The sequence below is a fragment of the Ornithodoros turicata genome, unplaced genomic scaffold (genome assembly GCF_037126465.1).
Source record: "Ornithodoros turicata isolate Travis unplaced genomic scaffold, ASM3712646v1 Chromosome12, whole genome shotgun sequence".
NCBI classification, from domain to species: Eukaryota; Metazoa; Arthropoda; class Arachnida; order Ixodida; family Argasidae; genus Ornithodoros; species Ornithodoros turicata.
Genome location: NW_026999301.1, coordinates 4,716,093 through 4,723,200, shown reverse-complemented (window position 1 = coordinate 4,723,200; position 7,108 = coordinate 4,716,093). Strand labels below are relative to the sequence as shown.

At 35.4% G+C, this 7,108-nt stretch overlaps 1 long non-coding RNA gene across 1 annotated transcript; it reads left to right on the top strand.

The window, feature by feature from the left end:
- Positions 1-210: 210 nt before the first annotated feature.
- Positions 211-6,790, top strand: LOC135371693 (uncharacterized). The gene is made up of 3 exons (XR_010415701.1): positions 211-229; positions 4,189-4,239; positions 6,508-6,790. It is a non-coding gene; the product is annotated as an uncharacterized LOC135371693 (long non-coding RNA).
- Positions 6,791-7,108: the final 318 nt, after the last annotated feature.

Below are 7,108 nucleotides of genomic sequence, written 5' to 3'. Positions count from 1 at the left end.
TCTGGCTATACTAACCCTCGCTCATTTGCTTTCACTATCCTTAGCTGTTTCTTTTCTATTTGAGGCCCAGGCCTGCGATACCTCGTGTGGTGTGGGTCTGGGTCTCTCTCTCCCTTCTCTTTCTGAAAGTAATGTCCCTTGGGACCTTGTCCCTAGATCGGACGGTTTTTTCCATCATCCAGAGGATCGCTGGTGATTTTCAAGCACAAGAACACCTCAGGCATCTGAAGTGAGTGAAATTTTAACATTACACCCAAAATGTTGACTAAAACAAACGATTTCTCAGACCAGCCCGGCTAAGCCTACTTTTAGCGTGGCCGGGACCGGATTTCGAGAACGCGACCAATTAATGATTTAAATTTATAACTCAAAGATAGATCTCAACTTCCGATTCTCGGAACTATAAAAATTTTGAAATTCGGCCCAGAGGATCCTGAGAAATCGTTATAAATAGTGAAGTAAACAAACCCCAAGGGGGCCACCATCTTGGATAGAAAGTAACAGTCACCTAAACAGAGTACGGTCCACCTTCGGACAACTTTACGAACCCTCAAATCGAAACCGAAACTAGATCTTACTGGTTTTCTCCACGAAAACAGAGCAATCCTATATAGCTCATATCTTGAGAACGGGTATAGATATTTAAATTCTATAAAAACTCGCGGATAGAGGAGGGAAAGGGGAAGAGATTGGAAAAGGGAAGGGAAGATAGGCAAGTGAAAACGCCGAATTCCTACGGGAAATAGGCGAAAATTGAGGTTAAAGTTGGTAATGCTAAAATGGTGAAATTTAACCATTGAAATGGAGTTAGAATCCAAAGAGGACAATGAAAACGATCAGACTTCGACCGAAGACAGTCTGGAATCGGAGGATGAGATATATACTCAGAAAGAACCAAAAAACGAACAAGGAGAAAGAAAGTCAAAAAGAGGACGAAAACCAAAAAAGGACAAGAAGAAAAAAATGAGTGAAAAAAAAAACAGTAAGGAGAGACCTTCAATGGTAGAAAAACAAGGAGTATCACAGGAAAACAAACAAACTGAGCACGGTGAGAAAAATACTCAATAATCCACAGAAACCAAACTCAGAAAATTAAGAGACAAATACATTGATATCGAACAAACGATCCCAATCAAACACAAGCAAGAGATAAGAAACGTATTCCACGAATACGAGGCCCTGATCAGAGAGCTGGAGCTAAAGCTAATGGAAACAAAGGTACGAATAAGCATGGCCGAAGAAGAAAAAGAAGAAACAAACACACACAAGGGAATAGTGGAAGGAAACCTAGTGGAGGTAACAAAAAGACTAAACGAAACGGAGGGAAAGATGTCCATACTGAAGGAAGTCCTCGAAAAAGAAGAGAATAAAGTAAATGAACTAGAACTAAAACTAAAAGAGACCCCAAGACCATCATACGCGCAGATGGCAAGCTCTCCCCCAGATCTCAACCCACAGGTAAAAAAGCCTAACGTAGAAGTGGCATTCGTACATGCTAAAGACAAAAGGACACATGAAGAGATAGGCATTTTGTTACGAGGTCACTACAACCCCGCAGAGATCGGGATCCCGGATGCTACAATCCAACCAATGAGGAATGGAGGGATCATGATAAAGTCTCACCACGCCGACGGGTTGAAAAGATTGGTAGACGACGTAAACAAAAACGATAAATCCGCTGGAGTACTTCAGGCAGCCCTCCCCAAAAAGAAAAATCCCAGACTACGAATAACTGGCGTTGAGAAACGGATATCAAAGGACGTATTCCTAGCCACTGTAAACATGAAAAATGACTTGGCAATAGACCAAGATGATTTCTCAATACTGAAGGAAATAAAAACTGGCCGGTATGTAACTTACATTGTAGAAGTAAGAGCAGACCAAGCCAAAGTCTTACTCGAGAGAGGATCACTCTACATGGGATGGTCAGAGTGCAAAGTCTTTGAAGAAATAATGGTCAAAAGATGCACCAAATGTTTGTTGTACACCCACAACACGAAAGAGTGCAGAAAAGAAAGAGCGAGATGCCACCTATGTGGGGAAGCCCATTTGGCCAAAGACTGCAGTGAAACAAACGCAGAGCTCTACTGCAGAGCATGTGGTTATGCAAATCACGTAAAGGGTGCAAACCACGATACTGGCCACTCAGCATATTCCAGAACATGCCCGGAATATCAAAGGGAACTAACAATAGCCATAAAAAGAAGGGGCATTTAATCTATAATAACTTAGACCCCTAATGCTGAATGTGTTACAAATAAACACCGCCAGAAGCAAGGCGGGTCTTAACAATTGTTACGCTACCATGAAAGAGTTAAACATAGACATTACTTGCATACAAGAACCTTATTTGATAAACAAAAAATTTGAAAACCTAAACCCTGAATATATAAATTTCCATTCACTTGAAAACCCGAAAACAGTGATCATTTGTAAAAATACAAATTATGACTATTTTCCATTGGACATTTCGAGAAACAAAATAATTCTGAAATGTTCAAATAAAAATAGAACATTCATATTAGTTAATCTATACTTTGAACCAAACTCAGTTATAAAAAATGATTTGGAAAATTTAAACAACGAAATAAAAACATTCACAACAGAAACATTAATTATAACTGGTGATTTAAACGCAAAAAACAGCTTATGGGGAGGAAAAATAACAGATGAGAGAGGTGAAGACACCCTTGATTTTATAATAGGAAATGATTTAGCAATAAAAAATTACAGTTCCTCCCCAGCAACCTTTCACGGCCCTTGTGGCAAATCTTGGATCGATATAACAATTATATCCGAAAAAGATTTCAAACAAATTAATGACTGGACAGTTAGCGAAATTCCATCTTGCTCAGACCACAGATATATCACCTTTAACGTATTTAAAAATGATAGAAAAGCTATATATAAATTAACTAAAAAAGGACAAATTCAACTAAATCAAAAGATACAAAACGACAATTGGTTCAGTGACATAACAAAGATCGAAACCCACACAAGAAATGATATAAATAACATAATCGAGCAAATGTATATAAAAATAGGAATATACAGAAAACAATGTATACGTAAAATACAACCACGTGGCCAAACAATTAACTGGTGGAACAACGATCTAACCATAACACGTAAAAAAATCAGAGCAATGAGAAAAAGATATAAAAAAATCAATGAACCAAATTTGAGAGAACATTTCAAAAAGATATATTTCAAACACTTTCAGGCATATAAAACTAAAATTGAGAATGCAAAAGAAGAACACTGGAACAAACAAATTAACACCATAACAAAAACAAATCCCTTCACAGTTCCATACAAAATGATGAAAAAAATAAACGAAAATACACCTAGTATATCTAAAGTAATAAAGAATGATGGATCATACACCGAAACTTTAGAAGAAACAATAGACAAAATCGTACAATCACTATTTATCACCACAAATGCAACAATACCAACAAATAACACTACGGACTCATCAAATCTAACAAATGATAAACCTTTCACAGAAACAGAGATATCCATGATAATAAAACAATTAAACAACGAAACGGCAACTGGAACTGATAATATAACTTTAGACTCAGTTCAAACAATACAATATGCTCATTCCAGATTTTTGCAATACATTTACAACGAATGCTTTAAACAAGGTTATTTCCCCAGAGAGTGGAAGACAAATAAACTAATTTTAATCCCAAAAGCTAAAGGGAATACTATAGACACTACAAACTTCAGACCTATTGCTATACCTGGACTATTTAGCAAAATTCTTGAAAAATTAATACATCAAAGATTATACCATTTCCTCTACAAAGAAGGATTCTTTAACAATCCTCAATACGGTTTTGTTCATGGAAACTCCAGCACAACTGCACTGAAAAAAATAATAGATAATTTAAACAATAATAAAAAAATGGATATACGTCAATGTTAATATCATTAGATATCAAAAACGCCTTCAATAGTCTTAACCCAGAAATTGTATTAAATGAATTAATTAAACTAAGATGCCCAAACAATTTATTTAAATTAATTAAGAGTTTTCTGAATGACAGAACATATCAAGTAAAGACCAAAAAGAAAGAAATGAACCACAACATCAATGGCGGAAGTCCACAGGGATCACCATTGAGCCCATTATTATGGAATGTCGCAATAAACTCATCTTTCAGCTACCTCTTCCAGATGATTCTGACCTACAAGCTTATGCAGATGATATATCCATCATCATCAAAGGTAAGACGAGGAAAGAGATAGAGGAAACAGGGAACGATACTCTGAACGTAATAACCAATTGGAGTAAACAAATTGGCATAAAATTTAATATAATCAAAACTCAAACAATTCTAGTAACCTCTGGGACAAAATATAAAAATAGACCTCCTATATTAAAAATGGATAATCAAAACATAAAAGTATCACAAAGTATTAAAATATTAGGCGTAATCATAGACGAAAAATTAAGCTTTTTAGAACACTTAGAGAAAGTAAAAAAAAAGTAACAGCATTAACGTTAACATTGTCGAAATTTACTAATAAAATAAAACATAAAAGAGAAGAAATCCTAAGAGAATTATATATAAGATGCATAGAGCGGGTGATAGTTTATTGAGCACCAGCATGGCATAAATCTGAATATAACACTCACATGCTAAGAAAATTAAAGTCAATACAAAGAATTCTATTACTAAAAATAACTAAAGCTTACAAAACTGTGCCTAATGAAGCACTCCCAGTTTTGGCAGACTTAAATCCCATAGACTTACAAATAAAAAAAGAATGTTTGCTATACCAAATATGGCAAGACAAAAAGAACATCAAAATCAACGACGAATATATAAAAAGCGAAAGCATAGAATACGATCAAAACAAATGGGACACACACCCTAGCGACATTATACAAATAAAATTTAAAAGACCTGAAAAAGTAAAATATACAAATTACACCATTTTCACAGATGGTTCAAAGATGAACGAACAAGCGGGGGCAGGATACTGTGTGATGGACGGAAACAACGTAGTCCATACAGGAAAATTTAAACTCCCAAAATATTCGACCATATTTGATGCTGAACTTACTGCCATAACACAAGGCATCGATTACATAAGATCATCTGAACATAAAAACTTCATAATATATTCTGACAGTCTGCCCACCCTGATGGCTCTAGAAAATCCAATGCACCACAATCCTCGTATCCATGAAGTAAAGAAAGAAATATTTGAAATTAGAAAAGAAAAAAACATTGAATTTAATTTCATAAACTCCCACACAGATATTCTGGGAAATGATATAGCAGACGACATTGCTAATAAAGCTAGAACATGTAATAACCAAGTATACGTAAAAATGACAAAAAAATATATTAAAGAATTAATTACTAAAGAAATAAAAAAAGAATGGCAACAAAGATGGTTGGAGTATGATAATGGTAATATTAAAATGTGGATACCAGATATTAAAAGTAAACCAAAAAGAATAATGAATCATTACGAATGTCAACTTTTAACCAACCACGGCAGCTTCCCCGGATACCTGGAAAAATTCAAGTTAAGTAACGATGGGAAATGCAAATGTAACCAAGATATAGGTAACGTAAGACATTACCTATTAAACTGCCCTGAAACGAAGAAATACAAAGAAAAGATACAAGACATCATAAAGAAACAACTGACCATCGAATACCTTCCAAATATCCTACAAAACCAGAACACAATGACCGTGTTACAAGAAATGATGATGTATCTTGGTGACGTATACAGGTGAAGAATCGACGCTGCGGCCTCAATCGGCTCGGACCTATGGGAGAAAAGGCCGAGGGCTCCGATTGTTAACAAGGCCAGGATACACTGCCTGCTGGAAGTTAAGAAATTGGAAAGTTCAAAGACAGATACAGACAGGAAACAAATTCTGTCTAAAACACCCATCCCCTTCCCCCCAGGGATGGTAGATACTCCAGCTACGCCAAGGCAGAAAACAATACCCAAGACATCACATCTTTAGCGAGCAGCAAAGAAACCCACCTGAACTTGAAAACAGGGCATACAAAATAAGTAAAAAATAGTGAAAAGACTGTGTGCAAAGAAATCATAAAATATAAATAAAGAAAAATATACAATATAAAAATAAAATAATAATAATAGAAAAAAATAATAATATATATATAAATAAATATATATATACAAAGAAAAACATCCAGAAGACGGTGTGTGAGTTTATACAAAAAAAAAAAGGAAGAAGAAGACAAGAATAACAATAAGATAAAAATAAAATAATAAAAAGAAAACAAGATTTTTTGGAATCAAAGGATGAACAGACGGAAAAGGAAAAAATATATATAGATACATATAAATAAAATTGATCCTATCCAACACACACAAGAAAAAATCAAATGTGAGGGAAAAAGGGAGAAAAGGAAAAGAAACCAAAATGAAGAAGGAAAGAAAAAGAAAAAGAAAAAAAATCAACACCAAGAAGACTATCAATATTAATACATGTGTAAGCTTTACAGAAAATCAAAAGCCAAGCAGGATGCGTGCAAGACAAGAACTTGGAAGCAGAAAAGAACATGGAAACAACAACAAGAAAGAGAAAACAACAATGAAGATCAAGACTCAAATAAATAACCAAACAGCTAAAATTATATACTCAGCCAGTATCATACTGGAAATGTACGAACAACCAACGGCTAAGATTGTATAATAGCTGCTATGTTATAATCTTTTTATATACAATTTATGTCCTTGAAAGTTTCAAGTGACCAATAAATCCGCTGTAAGCCTTGTACGTTCCCTTGCTGTGGTTTTGCTGATGGCACACTCACCCCCTTTTTTTTCCAATCAACTCCCTGTAATACTTCGTGGACAGGGCTTGATCTACTTCTCATTTCCTCTAATCACTTTACTATCATTCATTTACTCCTTCCTCTTTAACATTTATCAAATCTCCCCCCCCCTTGCAAAAGAAACAACAGCCGAAAGAAACAACGAGATTCCCACTGTCCCATGCAAAAGAAACAACAGCCGTTGCAGGAGCCTGGCCGCTTCCGCGGGACTCGTCCCGCTTATGGGGGCTTGTCAGACCTGAACGAACACGGCGGCTATC